The sequence below is a fragment of the Microtus pennsylvanicus genome, chromosome 10 (genome assembly GCF_037038515.1).
Source record: "Microtus pennsylvanicus isolate mMicPen1 chromosome 10, mMicPen1.hap1, whole genome shotgun sequence".
Lineage (NCBI taxonomy): Eukaryota > Metazoa > Chordata > Mammalia > Rodentia > Cricetidae > Microtus > Microtus pennsylvanicus.
This window is the reverse complement of record NC_134588.1, coordinates 96,671,364-96,691,438: the sequence shown is the minus strand read 5'-3', so window position 1 is coordinate 96,691,438 and position 20,075 is coordinate 96,671,364. Positions and strand designations below refer to the sequence as shown.

General features: G+C 44.0%; 1 pseudogene; it reads right to left on the bottom strand.

The window, feature by feature from the left end:
- Nucleotides 1–7,039: 7,039 nt before the first annotated feature.
- LOC142858174 (large ribosomal subunit protein eL33 pseudogene) lies at nucleotides 7,040–7,853 on the bottom strand (annotated as a pseudogene).
- Between the last annotated feature and the right edge of the window lie 12,222 nt (nucleotides 7,854–20,075).

The window sequence follows — 20,075 nt, the reverse complement described above, 5'->3', positions numbered from 1 at the left end:
ACACGTAAAAACAAAAGTGAGAAAACGGTTTTCATTATTTTCTATTTTAAAACATCAAAAGCAGTGTTTGTAGTTTTTAATAACTAGAACAACACAAAGGTCCATGAAGTGTTAAAAAAATCTTTCTATAACTGGAAGTAATTGATGATAATATCCTGCATTAATGATCACACGCCTTTCTGTAGACCATACATGGACGTGGCAGCCTTCCTACACTTCCCCACGTTTTATGGAAAACGAAATTACCCTCTGCATACCGTTTGTAACTTATCCTTAGCATTTGACATCATAGGTTAATAAAAACAGATACCATTTTTCCTTATTTTTTTCTTGAATAATTTATTCACATTGCCCAAAGCAAATTATATGACAAAGAGAACGACAGCAACCAAATGCCTCCCCTTTCCATCACTCAGTTCCCACCCACAGGGAGCCAGTTTGTTATTGGCTCCATTTCTCTAAGTTCTGAAAACCTTTCTATAGAACCAAGAAAGATACATCTCCCCTCATTTTAGTACAAATACACACCCATGGGCAGATCTGATGGAGACAATTCCTCCACGTGTGCTTTCCTGTCAGATGGCTGTGTCCAGTTGACAATTAAAGATCACCAGGACACTTGGGTTCCAGGGATCTGATGTGGGAGTGTCATATCAATCTGTTGATTTCATTGTTTAAGCAATAAAGAAACTGCTAGGCCCATTTGATAGGCCCACCCTTAGGTGGGTGGAGTAAACAGAACAGAACGCTGGGAGGAAGAGGAAGTGAGGTCAGACTCCACAGCTCCGCTCTCCGGAGCAGACGCAGGAGAGACGCCATGCTACCTGCTCCAGGGAAGACGCACGCTATGAAGCTCCAACCCAGGATGGACTTAGGCTAGAATCTTCCCGGTAAGCGCACCTAGGGGCGCTACACAGATGATTAGAAATGGGCCAGAGCAGTGTTTAAAAGAATACAGTGTCCGTGTAATTATTTGGGGCATGAGCTAGCCGAGCCGAGCCAGGCGGCTGGGGATTTGGGGACACAGCCCCGCCGCCGCTCCATATTACTACAAATGGCGCCCAACGTGGGGCTAACTAAACCCACTTACAAAACCTGAGAAGGCTTAAAAATAAGGGAGAGAGCATCTAAGACAGATTTTTGCTGTTTGTTGGTGGCGTGCTGTAGAGAGATTTCCTGATTCAGCAACAGCAGCAGAAAAAAAGCTGCGTTATTTTAAAGTGTGGCTTCCTGGGGCTGTGCCACCAGTGAAAACTCTGGCTTTATGTTTGTGTTCCCGCTTGGGGTCGGAAGGAGAGTGCTCCGAGACCTTGACGATGACTCAGAGCTCCCCGCCTGCTCCTGGGCAGAAGGCAGAATCAGGCTTAGGCAGGCGGAAGAGCATGGCAGATTCCTGCTGCCATACAGAGACGTGTTTTCAGACTGCGTAGTGCTCTGCGTGTCAGATTTGGATGTTACTTGGATGAAAAGAATTTCTGTGCTGCACGCTCAGTCTCAGAATTAAAGTGCTGAGTGCCGCTCCTACCTGGTAGCCCCAAGAGGCTTCCTGACTCAGCTTCAGCTGCAAATCCCTGCAGCTCATTAAGAGGTCCTGCCACGAAACACTTAAACAGTGTTGATGAAAAGCTGAACACATGCTTTTCGGTTTTCAGCCGTAGCAGGAAAAAAGCTGCCCGTTTAAAAATGCCGGCTTTCTGGGCCATCCTGCCAGGGCAAACTCTGACTGTTTGAGGCAGGAGGGCCGGCTACAGAGAGAGGACTTGAGTGTTGTCTGTTGTAGCTTGCTGGCTGGCAGGGACCTTGAAATGCTATAAACATGGCTACAGCCAGTACCTCAGCCAAGAGGCTGAAAAGCTAAGGAATGGACTGGATCTAGGTGGCAAAGCCACGCCTTTAGTCCTACTGAGATTGCTTGGTAAATTAAAGGCTCATGTGGTCAGAAAAAGAGAGATATACAGTTAAAGAGAGATTCAAAGACAGAGAAAATTTCTGAATGGTTTAAAGTGTGTTAAAAATATATGCAAGCTGAAAGTTGAAGTTCTTAAAGCAAAAAACTAAAAAAAGGAAGAGAGTTGTTGTGTGTACACACCTTTAATCCCAACACTTGGGAGGCAGAGGGAGATAGACCTCTGTGACTTCAAGGTGTGGTAGCACACGCCTTTAATCCCAGTGCCTAGAAGGCAGAGACTAACAGTTCTCTGTGAGTTCAAGGTGTACGCCTTTAATCCCAATGCCTGGGAGGCAGAGACAGGCGGATCTCCGAGAGTTCTAAGACAGCCTGGCAAAGCAGCCTCGAAAAGCAAAAAGTTAACCTAGGAATGTCACAGCTTAGATTCTTAAGCGCCTAGTGATTTAAAGGCGCAAATCAAAAGTGCTCCTGGATAGTAAAAAATTGCAGATTCACAATAGGACAGATTCAGACCACTGAATGAGTCACACTGTTGGATGAATGTACGTAGGCTTGGAAGAGAGAAGAAAAAGAATATAGAGAATAAAGTTAATGGTTTAAAAAGAAAAAAGTAAAGTCTTTAAAGAGACAGAGTACAGATAGTTATAGATATAAATAAAAATAAGCCGCGTAAAGATGAACAATTCACAGAGAGTCTGGATTCTTTGTATTATTGTGTTTTCTTTAAAATTTTTGACTGCGAAGGAGCTAAGTACAGAGAGACATTTCATTATATGGGCTGCCAAGTGGAACCAGAATGGATATAAGGGTATTATGATTTCGAAATTTGGATCTAAGGACATGATGCTTTGGAAAGGAGTTTCTTATTTTGTTTTCACAGAGGATGAGACCCTGTTCATTTCTTCTATTCCGATTTGGTATGATGGACCACGTCCTCCTGAAGGGTTGCTGTGAACATCTTCAGAAAATTGCCTTGCTCAACTGCCAACTGAGATAAACCTGGCACACAGGTTACACCCTAAATAATCTGATTAACGACGCCCCCATTCAGCAGGAAGCAGTTTGGAGAGAAAAAACTGTGCCCATGTTCCCAAATATAGTTTATAAATGTTCTTTTACATTTAAAGGGGGAAATGATATAGGTATGAATAATTTGCATTGGTATGGATTTTAAGGTCAATTTTGTTATATGTATAAATGTTTCTGATGTAACTTTTACTTGATAACTGTTATATGTAATTTTGCTATGTTAAGGTTAAAGCCTTCCTTTTTTTGTTTAAACAGAAAAAGGGGAAGTGATGTGGGAGTGTCATATCAATCTGTTGATTTCATTGTTTAAGCAATAAAGAAACTGCTAGGCCCATTTGATAGGCCCACCCTTAGGTGGGTGGAGTAAACAGAACAGAACGCTGGGAGGAAGAGGAAGTGAGGTCAGACTCCACAGCTCCGCTCTCCGGAGCAGACGCAGGAGAGACGCCATGCTACCTGCTCCAGGGAAGACGCACGCTATGAAGCTCCAACCCAGGATGGACTTAGGCTAGAATCTTCCCGGTAAGCGCACCTAGGGGCGCTACACAGATGATTAGAAATGGGCCAGAGCAGTGTTTAAAAGAATACAGTGTCCGTGTAATTATTTGGGGCATGAGCTAGCCGAGCCGAGCCAGGCGGCTGGGGATTTGGGGACACAGCCCCGCCGCCGCTCCATATTACTACAGGGATCAAACCCAAGTCACCAAGTTGTGCGGCTCCACACACATACTGTGCCTTTTTGCTGGCTCCACATAGTAAGTTTCCCAGCTACTACACAGCAGTTTCCGCGGTAGATCTGCCATAGCAATATGTGAGAGCTCTTTCCTTCTATCTCCTCGGACAGAGCCACTCAGATGGATGAAAAATGGAATTTTGATGTAGTTTGACTGTGTTTGCTTTGTGAGAAAATGCAAAGGTCTCTCCCTGTGTTCAAGGTCCACGTTCATGTCCCTTGCACATATTTTTCTTCTGGGTTGTTGCTGAGAGGGGGGATGATTGTCTGTTCTTGAATATCTGCCTGGAGGTCATCATTATTTGGTTTAAAATACTTTGTAATTCTTCAAGCTGGAGAGATGGCTCAGGGGTTAAGAGCACTGACAGCTCATTCAAAGGATCTGGTTTTAATTCCCAGCACCCACATGGTGGCTCACAACTGTCTGTAACTCCAGACTTAGAGGATCCAACACCCTCCTCTGGGGGCACTGTATGTACGTAGTGTGCAGTCGTACAGGCAGGTAAAAAAGAAAAATCTGTATGCATAAAACTAAATAAACATTAGAAAAACTTTGTAATGCTCATTTTGGTTTCTTTTATAACCCGTGAACACATGTATTTAAAATCTCCATTATCTGGGGACTGGAGAGATGGCTCAGTGTTTAAAATTTAAGAGCTCTGCTGTTCTTCTGAGGGGCCAGGTTTGATTCAGAGACATGTTGGCTCATATTCATCTGTAATTCCAGTTCCAGAGAATCAGGTGCCCTATTCTGGCCTCCAAAGGCACTCCATCTGCGTGGCACACATACATACATGCAGGCCAAGCATTCACACATTAGATTTCCCTATGGTGGAGGCTGGGTGTAAGGGTATATGTCCATAATCCCCAGCGATCTAAGAGCAGAGTCAGGAAGACTGCAAGCTCAAAGCCAGCTTGGGTTGCCTAGTGAGGGAGGAAAACAAAACAAAAAAATCTGAGCCTGGAGACTTTCTAAGAAATTCTATTATTAATTCCTAAATTAATTGCCTAGTTGTTACAGAAGGCATGGCCCATCATCTGCCTTTGTTGACACAGAGCCTGCCAAATGTTCTGTAAGTGTGAGATGGGTATATAGCATGAGATATTAACTATAGTATAATAAATAATTATTATATTAAATTTATTCATGGCATTTAAGTCCTTGCTGACTTCTGGTGATGGTTTTAGCTGCACCTGAGCTAGCCATTGTGATGGTCTGGCCTTAGCTTCTTGGCTTGGCTGTTTTGTTTTGATGAGCTGGGTGGCAGGTTTCTCTTACTTGCTTCTGTAATGATTCTTAGGTCATAAATATGGGGATGGAGTCTTTCTTTGTGGAAAATCTTAGTGATAAGTCCCTAAGTACTGTGATGATGTTTTATAGACTTTGTTTTGATACTATTCTAGGTGATGCTGACCGATTCCTGGGATGCCTAATACCAATAGACAATATTAGATGATTGCTTTTTGTCTTCTAGACATCTATTTAAAATTTTATTTATTATCGTGTGTGTACTCGTGTATATGTGGTTGGTGGTTGTGTCATGGTGTGTGGAGGTAAGAGAACAACTGTGTGGAGCTTGCTTCTCTCTTCCCGCCTCTATGTGGGTTCTGGGAATGGAGTGCCGGTCACCATGCTTGCACGGCAACTGCCTGCTGTTGATACGTCTTGTTGCTATTTTATGCCAACTCTGCATATTTTCAAAAAGATGCCAATAATTTTCTGAACCGGGTTAAGTTTTAGATTTTAGAATTATACTGGATTTATAAACTGAATAAGCAGCTTTGTGTAATGCCTTTCAACAAGCTGTAACGACACAACGATGAGGGTAGGGACTTGTCCCGCCTGCTACTGTGTGCCCGGCACATAGATTAAGAGATGCTAGAGATCAGATAGTCATGGTCTGCTGGGACATCATTAGCATCATTTGCTCTGCAAAGGCAGCAAGGACTCCGAGGAGACCATCTGCTGCTGGCGCTTTTCAGAACATTTGTAAATTTCTTCCCGCTCTCTTTAGTAGAATTTGGCCTTGCCACCTTTGGGGTCAACTCAGTTAAATCTAGAAAAATCTAGATTTAAAAGGCATTATTAATGTCTTTGTGAAGCAGGGCGGTGGTGGCGCACGCCTTTAATCCCAGCACTTGGGAGGCAGAGGCAGGCGAATCTCTGTGAGTTCGAGGCCAGCCTGGTCTAGAAGAGCTAGTTCCAGGGCAGGAACCAAAAGCTACGGAGAAACACTGTCTCAAAAATCAAAAAAAAAAAAAGAGTTTTTTGCATTATATATTTTGCCTAACTGGAATTATGTCTCCTTTGTTTTGGGGTATAGTGTTTTAGACAAGGTCTTGCAGGGTAGCCCAAAACTGATTGTTCTATATATCCTTGATAACATTTGAGATTATGGGTTGATTGAACCCACTGTATTGCTGAAGATAACTTTGAACTCTGGACCTTTGTCTCTGGAGTGCTGACATGGACCAGCCTTGATCCATGGGCCACAGGAATGGACTAGTAGCCACACAGTTTATGTGGTTCTGGGGATTGAACCAAGGGCTTTGTGCAAGCCAGGAAAGTGCTCTACCAACTGAGCTACATCTCCAGTCTTTAAATAATTTCATGGAATTTGTTTTGAGACAAGATCTTGCTTTATAGCTCAAGCTGGCCTCAAATTTCTTATTCCCCTACATCATCCTCCTGTTTGCTCAGGTTGCAAATCATACCTGGGTCCTGTAAGGCTTTTTGTATTTTTAGGTTAGACTTATCAAATGTACCATGTAATAAAACTGAGAACATCAAATAATACTAATTTATAAAACCATGATACATGCTACATTATATTCATAAAATATATGTTAACATGTATTTTGTGAAAAGAGCATATTTTACCAATTAAGAACAACCAAGACAATGTTTGCTAATAGCTTCCAATTTTCTTTAGTGTTTCAACAGAAGACACTTGAATAATGTTTCTGCTATTTAATAAAAGAATATTGGAGAAAAAATCCACCTTCTGTAAATGTATGGTTGAACTTCCCTGACTAGGCCTCCTGGCCAACTAAGGGGTCTTCAAAACACACTCTGAGCCTTGCTACTCTATGGAGAATTTATGACAAAAGTACATTGGGAAATTCCTCACCTGGAAACATAAATGATAAATGGAAAACAGTAATGACATGTGATGGATATGCAAAATTGACAAGAGTTACCTGGGTTAAATCTTCAAAATTTTCTCTGTTGGGAGAAAAATAAAATACATTTTAATAAACATGGTGTAAGCATTAGTTAGAATACTATGCTTTCAATATATATGCTTCTTTGTTCTTTTTATTATTATTAACACAAATCCACTTTTATTTATTTACTTTTCAGTAGTTTAAATCCGGGAAGGGTACAGCATCACATTGATACTGTGTCCAAAGGCCTTTGTAGGAAGATGGCTTCAGGATTTGGCATGAACCATGCCAGTGTTTCCATACCTGAGTGTCCTTTCCCAGATCACTCTGGTTTTGTGTGGTTTGCCTCCAGGATCCACTGTGCTGTTCTTTGCTTTGCACACATGAGCACAGCTCTTGCCCAAGTAGAGTTCAGTTTCATCTCCACCATAAACACCTTCAATTTTAAGAAGAGTTATATGCTCTCTTTGGTTCCAGAGACCTCACTTAGAGCCAGCAAAGAACGGCCTTGTACCACAGCCCTCCAGACACATTCGCCTTTTAGAAGTCCTGTTCCCAGCAGGCTTCTGCCAGTGCCAAGATGGTCGAAAGAGCAAGATACACATTTCTAAACCTTTGGATATTCTTTTTACATTTTATTACATAATTACAAAGAATTCACTGTTATATAAAACAAAAATGAAACAAACCCTAGGATATATCTACTTATTTACCAAGGGATCTTTAACCCATTTATCATCACCAAAGACTGAGGAACTTGGGTCTTAAGTGTATGTTATTAAATTAAAAACAAAAAAAGCTATTCTGAAAGGCTATGTATTATATAATTCCAACTATACATTATTCTGGAAAATCAAAAGCTGTAGGAAAAGTTAATGAGAAAAAAGAAGCATGATGTCTGTGGGTCATGTAGGAGAGAAGAATGAACATGTGGGTGCCAGTATTTCAGGACAGTGAAAACATAGTGTGATCCCAGGATGAGAGACTCACCATCGTGCATTTGTCTATGCTCATGGGAAATACAACACCAGGAGTGGCTGACTGGTAACACAAGCTTTAGACTTTTGGTGTCAAAACACTGATATAGGTTTATCAGTTAAGATAAATATGCCAAGAACGGGTGGTGGTGGCGCATGCCTTTAGTCCCAGCGCTTGGGAGGCAGAGGCAGAGGCAGAGGCAGAGAGATCTCTGTGAGTTTGAGGCCAGCCTGGTCTACAGAGTGAGTTTCAGGACAGCTGGGGCTACATAGAGAAACCCTGTCTTGAAAAACCAAAACAATAAAAATAAAATAAATATGGCACTGTGGGGAGGCATGCTGATAATGGTGCACATGCACAGCAGCAGGAGGGGGTGACTCAGCAGAAGGGGGTGACTCCGCAGGAATCGCTCTCCATCTCCCTCTCAGCTTTACATGAATTTCAAACCGCTCTAAAGGAAATTAACTCTTAAAAAAACCCTGAACCTGTATTCAATACAATAGCAAAATCTACTAAGAAAATGTAATTTTATAGCTGGGTGGTGGTGGCACTTACCTTTAATCCCAGCACTCAAGACGCAGAGGCTGGTGGATCTCTGTGAGTTCTAGGCCAGCCTGGTCTACAAGAGCGAGTTCCAGAATAGCCAAAGATACATAGAGAAAGCTGTCTCAAAAAATAAAAAGCAATTTTAAATTTTGACTATTTATAATAGGAACAAAATGCAAAGTAGGAGAAATTAGTATTCACATACCTTTATGAAAAATTAACAAAATTTTGACATACAAAATAATCAAAATAAATGGAATGTTGTATAATATTCTTGAGTAGAAATATTCCTAAATAAATTAAAATATTAAAATACAATAAATTATGTTGTGGAATAATAGTTTGGTACACTGTGAAGATATCTCTTTGAAAGGCACCTTCTGATTGGTTTAATTAAGGGCTAAATGGCGAATAGCTAGACAGGAAGAGGTTAGGTGGGACTTCTGGACAAAGAGAGAAGAGAGGAGATGATCCGCGGTGCCGCAGAGATGCCAGAGGAAAGGAAACAGGAGGTACAAGGTAAAAGAGAGGGGGAAAAAGCCATGAGGCAAACATAGATGAATATAGATTAGTTAATTTAAGTTATAAGAGCTAGTGGGATAAGTCTAAGCTATGGGCTGAGCTTTCATAATTAATAAGAAGTCTCCATGTCATTTTTTATGAGCTGGCGGTGAAATGATCTGACGAGAGTGGGAAGAAAAACATCAGACACGAACAAACCCACTTAGAACTTTATTAGAGAAGCGAAGTGCACGCAGGCCTGAGAAAACAATGTAAGGAGAGAGAGCAAAGACGGAGCCTCCAGCTTTTAAAGGCTGCCTAGCACAAGCACACAGGGGGATGACGTGACATCATCACATGCTGATGACGCAGATGACAGGCGACCCTTGCATGCGCGCAAGGGTTTTGAGTCACAAGTGGAGGTAACCACGCATGTGCGCACGTGGGTCACACGGGCCCTTTGTTCCCAAGGGTCTGCCCACATGTGCCTGCCTTTAAGACACGGAAGTGTGGCCTTATAGGTGGCTGAATAATTACAGACAGCCCAAAGAAAACTCCATCTACAAAATTACAGCACAAATCCCCAGGGCACAGATGTAGTTGAGTGATACAGCATTTGTCTACCAAATATAAATCCCTGCCTCAATCCCCGGTATCACAAAAACTAAATAAAATAAATAAAAATAAAATCTCAACAAAATTTTACAAATCATTCCAAAACTTTGTAGGGAAGAAAACAAGGTTGAATGTAGCTAGGGCTAGGTATACTAACATTGGTCTATAATCCTGCCATTCAGGAGGCAAAGCAGAAGTGTAGTTGTTTGGTTTTTTTTTCTCTTTGGGGGGCCCACCACCCAACTGCCAAATAAATACTTGGAGACTTATTCTTACGTATAAATGCTCCACCTTAGCTTGCTTGTTTCTAGCCGGTTTTTCTAACTTAAATTATCCCATTTCTCTTTAACTACATTTTGCCTCTGGGCTTTTTAACTTTCTTTATTCTAAGTGTCTTTCTTTCTTTCTTTCTTTCTTTCTTTCTTTCTTTCTTTCTTTCTTTCTTTTTGTTTTTTTTTGTTTTTGTTTTTTTGTTTTTCGAGACAGGGTTTCTCTGTAGCTTTGGTTCCTGTCCTGGAACTAGCTCTTGTAGACCAGGCTGGCCTCGAACTCCCAGAGATCTGCCTGCCTCTGCCTCCCGAGTGCTGGGATTAAAGGTGTGCGCCACCACCGCCCGACTCTAAGTGTTTTTCTTTCCTTCTTTCACTCTGACTGGCTGGCTGGGTGGCTGGCTGGGTGGGTGGCTGGGTGGGTGGCTAGCTGGGTGGGTGGCTGGCTGGGTGGGTGGCTGGGTGGGTGGTTGGGTGGGTGGCTGGCTGGCTGGTTGGGTGGCTGGCTGGGTGGGTGGCTGGTTGGGTGGGTGGCTGGCTGGGTGGTTGGGTGGCTGGCTGGGTGGGTGGCTGGCTGGCTGGCTGGGTGGGTGGGTGGCTGGCTGGGTGGGTGGCTGGTTGGGTGGGTGGCTGGCTGGCTGGTTGGGTGGCTGGTTGGGTGGGTGGCTGGCTGGCTGGTTGGGTGGCTGGCTGGGTGGGTGGCTGGCTGGGTGGGTGGCTGGGTGGCTGGTCCCTGCTGTCCTCCTCTCCTCCTCTTCTTTTCTCACTCTTCCCTCTTCCCCCAAGCTTAGATTTCTCCTCCTGTTTATACTGTCTGCACACCAGCCTCCTCTATCCTTTCTCCTGCCTTGCTATTGGCCGTTCAGCTCTTTATTAGACCAATCAGGGTGTTTTAGGCAGGCAAAGCAACTATGGCTGCATACTCTGAGTGGAGAATCAAGAGTTCCATTGAAGAAATGTGGTATTTTACAAATCTGATCCAGCACATTAACCACATATGGACAGATCATTGAGAGTAGCAAAAGAATAAACAACAATCCAGCAACAGAGGACAGTAGGATTGTTAGCCAAGGGGACCAATCAAAGAGCTTGTGGAACCAGGAAAAGATTGTTGTCTTTCTTTTTGCCCTTTGAGGAGACTCTCATCGAGCTCTTGAAGAATGTTTGTAATGACTCCCAAGCGGTTAGCATAGAAACAACAGGACTTACCCAAGGCAGCACTTAGTCTTCCTTGTTTTAGGAGTCGAGTCCCCTTCTGTTTGGTTAGACCATTTCTGCTAAAATGTCTGCTTGTTGTACAAGGTATGAGGTCACTGCCTGGAGGCAGAATAGGTCTTTTTCCTCAGAGAAACTATTGTAACTGACTTGGCTAATAATTAGTGCTGCTACTCTCCAGGCAGCTTGACCCACAATACCTGTTCCCACCATTATGGGGATGAAGATTGGCATTCCTCACTTATATCATAGCCCCAGGCAAGTGTCCAAATGTTTCCTGCCAGCTCAGCCATCACAATAATATATTCGTGGGACAATTTGTACTAAGACACAGATCTCAGGTCAGTTTCCCATGGCGAAAAGGCTAGTTGATATACAGGGGTATAAACCATGGTACAGGCATACCAAGACCCTTGGAGTGACTATTTGATGGAGTTGTTTAAGTTAAGAGTATTGGAAGACCATGTGAAAGTATATATATATTCGTCATATTGATGAATAGTCAGTTTTGTCTAAGGGATAGTTGAGTTGCAAGCCCTTGAAGGTCACCTAGGCTGAGGGGGGTTCCCAGGGACAAGCTGTTCTGTTGGTGAGGGACACAGTCCTGAGCACTACAGTTGGCTATGTGGCCAGAAGACCTAACCCCATATAAAAAGCGAGTTCCTCCCTGGTGAGGTGGCATTTTGGATTATCTAGGTAGTCTGGAGCTAAGTTGTAAGGACGTGAGAGGCCAAAGGAGGTCATGTAAAAAGGTCCCATGGGGAGGACCGGAGTCCTAACCTGTGATCACTATATAGTAAATGCCATTCCATGGTCATTACCAGACTCAGATAACCTAAATCCCCAAGATCTTCCCAAGACCCAGGAGCTATAAGCTTGTGGGTGTGCAGCATCCCATCCTTTAACTTGGATTATAATGGGGTTACAGAATATGAGTTTTGGGCAAGAACTATTAACAGAAGCTGATATTGTTATAAAGGGGTCCTTGCCAGCATTTTAAGAGGGGGCCCCATTTCACATCTCCAGGATGGACACCAGAACTCATTTTGACTGGTGCAGGACGGGCGGCCCCACCCGGGAGGGGTGGGAGCATGAGAAGTGGAAGGCCCAGCAGCAGCAGCACAGCCTGGCCGCAAGGACTTCCAAAACCTATAGAGAGAAGTTACTTGGGGGAAAGGTGCCTGTGTCCTGATCATTCTCTGTACATGATACCCAGCTACATCAATGACCTACAGAGCCTCAGAAGCACCTGCACCTAGGCGAGCAACCACTTGAGTCTTAGAACCCCCTGCAGCTAGAAGAGAGATCACCGGAGGCTCTGCCCTGACTACACCTAGAGGAACTATCAATGGAATCACAGCCCCCAACTATACCAATTGGAGAAAGAGAGACCACCCCTGAAGCAAAGGCTCTGCCTGTACCTATTGGAGGAAGAGATGAGTAGACAACAGGGTAAGACTTCACTCAACAACATAAAGAGCAATACAGCACCTCCAGGAACTGGTGTCTTTATAACAGCAAGTCCTGAACATCCTAACACAGATGAAGCAGGACAAAATGACCCAAAAAATAACTTTAGGAGAATGTTTGAGGCCCTTAAAGAGGAAATGAAAAACTCCCTTAAAGAAATGGAGAAAAAGACAAACAAAAAATTGGAAGAAATCAAGAAAGAGCAATCAAACAGGTGAAGGCAATGGTTCAAGACTTAAAGACTGAAATAGAGGCAATAAAGAAAACACAAACCGAGGGAATTCTGGAAATGGAAAATCTGGGAAAACAATCAGGACCTAAAGACGTAAGCATAAACAACAGAATACAAGAAGTGGAAGAGAGGATCTCAAGCGTGGAAGATATCGTAGAGGTTCATTGGTCAAACAAAATGTTAAATCTAACAAATTCTTAATACAAAATATCCAGAAAATCTGAGACACCATGAAAAAAACAAAACTATGAATAATGAGGATAGAAGAAGGAGAAGTATAGCTCAAAGGCACAGAAAATATATTCAACAAAATTGTAGAAGAAAACTCCCAAACTAAAAAAGGACATGCCTATGAAAATACAAGAAGCTTACAGAACCCCACATCTGACAGAAGGCTGATCTCCAAAATATACAAAGAACTCAAGAAATTAAACACCAAAATACCAAATAATCTAATCAAAAGTGGGATACTGATGTAAACAAAGAAATCTCAACAGAAGAAATTCAAATGACTGACAGACATTTGAGGGATTGCTCGACATCCTTAGCCATCAGGGAAATGTAAATCAAAACAGCTTTGAGAAACTTTACATCTTACACCTGTCAGAATGTCCAAGATCAAAAACACTGATGACAGCTCATTCAGGAGAGGACGTAGAGAAAAAGAAACACTCCTCCATTGCTGGTGGGAATGCAAACTTGTACAGCCTCCTTGGAAATCAGTATGGCAGTTTCTCACAAAATTGGGAATCAATCTACCTCACGACCCAACAATACCACTCTTGGGCATATACCCAAAGGAAGCACACTCCTACTACAAGGATATTTGCTCAGTTTTGCTCATAGCAGCATTATTCATAACAGTCAGAACCTGGAAACAACCTAGATGCCCCTCAACTTGAAGAATGAATAGAGAAAATGTGGTACATTTACACAATGGAGTACTACTCAGTGATTTAAAAAAAAAAACACCTTAAAATTCACAGGCAAATGAACGGGAAGTGGAGAAAACCATCCTGAGTGAAGTAAACCAGACCCAGAAAGACAAATATACTCACTCATAAGTGAATATTAGGCATAAAACAAAGGATCACCAGCCTACAGTCTACAACTCCAGAGAAGCGAGGTAACAAAAAGAGGACATAGAGACACACTTGGATCTGCCTAGGAAGGGGACATAGATACCATCTCCTAAAATCTTCATCCAATGACTGGTGGAAGCAGTTGCAGAAATGCAGACACAGAGTGGTTAGCTGTGGAAATAACCACTGGACAGATCTCCTGGATCAAGTCCATGGTGGGGAAACCCACAGCAAAAGCTGACCCAAACTAGTGGGAGCTCACTGCCTCCAGACAGACGACCCGGAAACCTGCATAAGATCAATCTAGCCCCCTCTGAAAGCAGGTGACAGTGGTGGCTTGGGCAGTTTGTGTGCCCACTGGCAGTGGGACCAGGAGCAATCCCTAATGAATGATCTGCCTTTTTGGAGCCCATTTTCTATGAAGAGAAACCTTGCTCAGCCTGATACAGGGAGGGGGGAGGGACTTGGTCCTGCCTCAGTGTGATGATGTGACAGAATTTATTGAATCCCCATGGGAAGCCTTACCCTTTCTAAGGAGCAGATGGGGAAAAGGTGGGGTAGCAGGAGGGGAGGGAGGGGAACTGGGATTAGTATATAATATATATATATATATTACATATATAAAAATTCATAAATATATATAAATTTACATATAAAGAAATGCTCCTGAAAGATTTTAGTAAGGGCTAGAGAGTAACATGCTTTTCTAGGTTGAGAACCGAGTTGGAAAGTTCCCCTAGGAGAGGGTCTCCCAGGTATCTGATTGACTATTAGGTCTGGCATTAGAGGACACAAATTAGTCTTAGAGATTGAGACTGCTTAAAAAATCTGTCTACAACACCTCAGATATTAGCTGCTCTGTCCAGAAGTCTGTGCGTCTCCAAATAAAAGTAACAGGAGTGGGTATTGGGAGGTTCCCAGAGATCCTGGGAATCAGATGTTACCTTAGAGGTGAAATCTGGTCCATTATCTGACCCTATTACAGAAGGAAATCCATACCTTGGGATGAGTCCATCAATGATCTTCTTGACTACTATTTCTCTTTCAGTGGGGAAGGCTTCTACCCAGCCTGAAAAGGTGTCCACAAAGATTAGGAGGTATTTATGTCCATATTTGCCAGGTCTTACATCAATGGAGTCCACCTCTCAGTGGACTCCAGGCTAAGTTTCTCTTTTCTTCTTGCTTTGAGAGGGCTCTTTCTTTTCTGGGTTAGTAGCCTGGCAAGGGAGGCATTGACTCACATAGTCCTCTACCAATTGATTTATGAAATTTTTGAATTTTTAGTGTCCCAGGAGTTCTTTTAATTCTCTTTGGCCTAAATGTGTCCCCCTGTGTATGTGGTAGATAAGGGACTTGGCCAGTTTGGTTGGCAGAATGACTCTTTTGTCTGCAGTGTACCTCCATGGGTTTTTAATCCAGATGTTTGATAAAGACATAGAGTGTTTATCATCTCGGGCAGAATAATACAGCATCTCAGGCAACACAGGGTCTGGAGTGTTATCAGTAAGTTGGTGGCGGCCAGGGCAGCCTCCTCAGCTGCATGACATGCTCTTCTACTGCCCTGGGCTTCATAAAAATTTCCCTTCTGATGTCCTGGGCAATGGATGATGACCAGTATTTTGGGGAGCCAGAGGGTAGACAATAATAAGTCTAGGATTTCTTGTTTATTTTTAATAGCATTTTCTCCATCAGTCAGCAAGTCTCTTTTTCTGTAGATGGCCCCATGGACATGTACTGTGGCAAAATAGTAGCTGTCCATATAAACATTGATAAAATTTTCCTAACTTTAGGGCCTTGGTAAGGCGAATAATTCAGTCTTTTGTGCTGAAGTGCAGGAGGCAAGGCTGTGGCCCAGGCCGTCTCTGGGGGTGTCCCTTTTGCTGCCCATGCATACCTGGTTCCTTCCCAAACAGTCGTGCCTGGTCACGTTCCATGTACTCACTGTGCAGTCATGGATGATGTCTGATTCTCGGTTAGGCAACAGGGTCACCAGGTTGAGAAAAGTGCTTGGGAGGAACCTATTGTGAGGGAGATTGAGGAGCAAGGCCTGGTAGTGTGTCAACTGGGCGTCGGTCATTCACCAATCAGGAGGAGGAGTTATGAGAACCCCCTCTATCAAATTGGGAGTAGTTATGGTTAGAGGTTGCCCCAGAGTCAATTTGTCAGTGTCCTTGACCAAGAGGGCTGTAGTTGTGGTGATCCAGAGGCCATGGGAGCCAATCACTTGGATAAATAGGCCACAGATTGCTTCCAAGGTCCAAGGAGTCAGAACCCCCTTAGTTATGCCTACTCTCTCATCTATGAATAGTTGGAAGGGCTTATTTATGTCTGACAGGGATAAGGTGGGGACCTTTAGCAGGGCTTCCTTTGTAGCTGTAAAGATCCCTTCTTGTGTCTCAATCCAGAGGAAGGACTCCTCAGTACTATGAGTGGCCTCATATAGGGGTTTGGCCACTTCAGCAAATCCTGGTATCCAGAGTTGGCAGAATCTGGCTGAGCCTAGAAATTCTCATATTTGCCTTTGGGTCTTAGGGGCCAAGATATCCAAGATAGTCTGTTTCTGGGCAGGTGGTAGCCATCTCTTACCTTCTTTTAGAATGTATCCCAGGCATGTAACTTCTGAGACACAGATCTGAGCCTTTTTAGCTGACACTTTATATCCCAGCTGGTCTAAGACTTGCAGTAAGTCTTTAGTTGCCTGTAAACAAGAGCCTTGGTCCTTGGAAGCAATCATGAAATCATACACTTAAAAAAAAAAAGATCATACACATATTGAAGGAGGCTTACTTCAGGGTGTGACGCTTGGTAGTTTCTCAAGTCTTCATGCAGGGCTTCATCAAAGATGGTTCAAGAGTCCTTGGAATAGGTGGGTTCAGGTGAGTTGCCTGCTGAAGTCCCGGTCTGGGTCATGCCTATCAAAGGCAAAGACAGGCTGACTCTTGGCTTCCAGGGTTAGGCTCTTGGCTTCCAGTGTCTTTTTTTTTTTTTTTGTCCAAGCCAGGGTTTCTCTGTGGTTTTGGGGCCTGTCGTGGAACTCACTCTGTATACCAGGCTCGCCTCGAACTCACAGAGATCTGCCTGTCTCTGCCTCCAGAGTGCTGGGATTAAAGGTGTGAGCCACCAATGCCAGGCTTTGAAGAAGGAATATCTTTAAGGTCTGGAACTGAGTGAACTTGGAGCTATGGTGAGAGGAAGCTTGGGAGGGTATAGGGGTTGGGAACAGTTGAATGAATATCTTCAACCCATTTGTTAACGTCCCTAAGGTGCTGCACCCACTGGTAATCACTGGTCCCGGCTTTTTGACTGACAGAAACAGGGTGTTCCATGGATACTGGCAAGGCACTAGAATTCTGTATTCCAGGAGCAGGTTGATGTGGTTAGTGATGCCGAGTTTGGCTTCTGGAGTCCTGGGACACTACCTTGCCTGGACCGGCTGGGTATTTACTTCTAAGGCAACGATGACTGAGGGCTGCTGGATTGCTAGCACTGGGGGGTTGGTCTCTACCCATATTTCTGGGATAGAATGTTGGAGTTTGAGTATTAAAGGAAACATTCCTGAAGCACGTGTCTGTGGGGAAAGGAAAAAAACTGTATTCTCCTTCTCGGTTCAGAAAAAAAGGCATAGATTTCATGGGGAGAATGTCACCCCCTTCCCAATGAAATGAACTTTGGTTTCCATTTTTGTCAACTAGTCTTTTCCCAAGAAGGGGTAGGGGAATTCAGGGATAACCATGAAGGAACGTGTAACCTTTTTTCTTCCCAAGTCCACAGTTCATTTTGTGGTCCATGGATGCAAGTCTATCCCTGTATCCCCTTGAGCCTATGTTTGTTTGTCTAATAGAGGCCCTAGCGGGTTTTCAAACACAGAATCGTGAGCTCCAGTGTTCACTAGGAAGTAAATAGGTTGCCCCCTCCACTTGTAGGGTTACCCAAGGCTTGAAGAGGGTAACCCCTGTCCCCTTTGGTTATCTAGGCCTCCCAGTTCAAGGACCTTTTGGCTATATTTAGGTCCCTTTTGTCCTTTCTTTCTCTGGGGACGTTCCCTCTTCCAATGGTCCATTTCCTTGCAGTATACCCAGTGATTCTTTTTTATATGGGGGCACTGGGAGCTCTCACTATCTTCCCACCCGCTGGCTATTTGCAACAGTTGGCAGTCCCTAAGTTCAGTGAACCCCTGGCTCTGCTACCATCAACATCTTGGCCAGTCTGTCCTCGGGTGACTGACTCTCTATTGTTATAAACTTTGGTGGCTATAGCCATTAATTAAGATAAAATTTTAACCTTTAAATCTGTGATGCTGCTTGGTTAATGAAAGCCAGGTTGAGCACTATCTGATTTTCTGTTATTTCAGGAGCCAATGGAGTATAGGTACCATAGGCATCCATCAGGTGTTCAATAATTCACTGGGTGGTTCATTCTTTTCCTCTACTACCTGACTCACCTTAGACAAATTTGTGGGCTGTCTAGTAGCCCCTCAGAAACCCCCTATAAGAATCTGGTGATACGGCGGTGGTGGCGCACGCCTTTAATCCCAGCACTTGGGAGGCAGAAGCAGGAGGATCTCTGTGAGTTCGAGACCAGCCTGGTCTACAGAGCTAGTTCCAGGACAGGCTCCAAAGCCACAGAGAAACCCTGTCTCGAAAAACCAAAAAAAAAAAAAAAATCTGGTGATAGACTTTTAACCACTCCCTACCTCCAGCCATGTCCCATCCCCCACCAGGCCAGGAAATGGGGAAAGCAGAATTGACAGTTGTCTCATCATCTGTGGGGCGACCATCTTGCCCTGGAACCAGCTTGAGGCATTCTTGCCAGATTCTCTCTCTCTCCATAGTAATAAATACAACCTGGAGGAGCTATTGACAGTTATACCAAGAGGGCTGATGGGCAAACAAAACAGTATCAAGAAGAGCTATTAGTGTTTGCGGCTTCTCAGGAAAAGAGGGTGACTGGAGTTTCCAGTTGCATAGATCGCTGGTGACAGAGGGAAAATAGGCTGGGCGAGAGTTGCCCTCCACATCAGGTGGCCCCATGGTGCTGAAGGGGAGAGCAATGGAGGTCACAATTCATGATTTTCCTGAATGAGTATGGAGCAGGCTTGGCCCAGAGATGGATGATGAGAGGGAGAGGGGAAGAAGGAGGAGCTGTGGGAGGGAGCAGAGGGTCTAGGGGAGGGTGATGCAGTAGAGGAGTTAGCAGCCATGCTATTCCCTGTCAGAGAGGAGTTGCTCATTTGTTTATGGGGCCAGGGGTTATAGAGAGGAGGAGGGGAGTCAACCAGCTCAGGATCAGAAGGGGAAGGCAAGACTGCAGGCGCATCAGACCAATGAGGCTTTCCTTTTGATTTCCTTGGTTGATCAAGAAGAATGGCAGTTTTATTCACTGAGGAAAGAATGGGGGGTTTTACCCAGGAAAGGGGGGGTTGACCAGAAGATAACATCAGGCCACAATGTAGGGGACCTGGTCTGGATGGTCTGATGGTTAAAACCATGTCCTGGTTCCTAAGAATAAGCTTAAGATCGAGGGAATCTTTAGGAGCCATCCCGCTTGGAAGGCTGGCTACTCTGCTGAACAAATGACCCTAAGATGCCCCAGTTTCACACAGGTGGCAGAGAATGCTGCTGCATCCCTAAAGTCCTGAAAATGAGAAAGGATGAGGTCCAAGAGGGGCTGAGATTTAGAGGAAGCTTGACCCATGGTGGAAATTAATTCACAAGCAAGTACAAGAAGGAGACCAACACTAAATAAGACAAGGGGTAAACAAAAACAAGGAGACAAAAATTCGGCAGACAGAAAGAAGAACGCTACAAAATGGGCTGCATGGTCCTGAACCAGTCCCGATGGGCTGCAGATGAATGACCCAACAGTCACAGGAGGAGTGGAGGTGTCCCCTGTTCCCTTCAGGCTTGGAGGTCAACGGTGTGTTCGCCTGCTCTCTATTGAGTCCCAGCTTGTCTATATATCAGTTACAAAAACCAGAGAAAAACATACTGATTGGCCTGAACCAGTAGAAGAAAGTTGCCAGAGACCGCAGTGTCCTCCCAGAATTGCACAATCCTGGGTGAGCCCCCAAAATACTGGGTCCTCGAGTTGTGCCAATAATGGGGACCAGACCACCAAAGTCTACTAACCAGAAGGAAGCTTTATTCCAAACACCCTGGGGTACCAAAAACTTCTAGCTAGCTAGGGCCACAGGCAGAATTCGGGCTTCTGACACTGTGACTCCAAGGGGAGGCTACAAGCCTCTTATAGCAAAAACCACAAGACTGGTGGTGAGTCAAAGGAAGTTTTACAATCTTGAGTTTAGGCCTTGGGTCACATTACTTTCTGA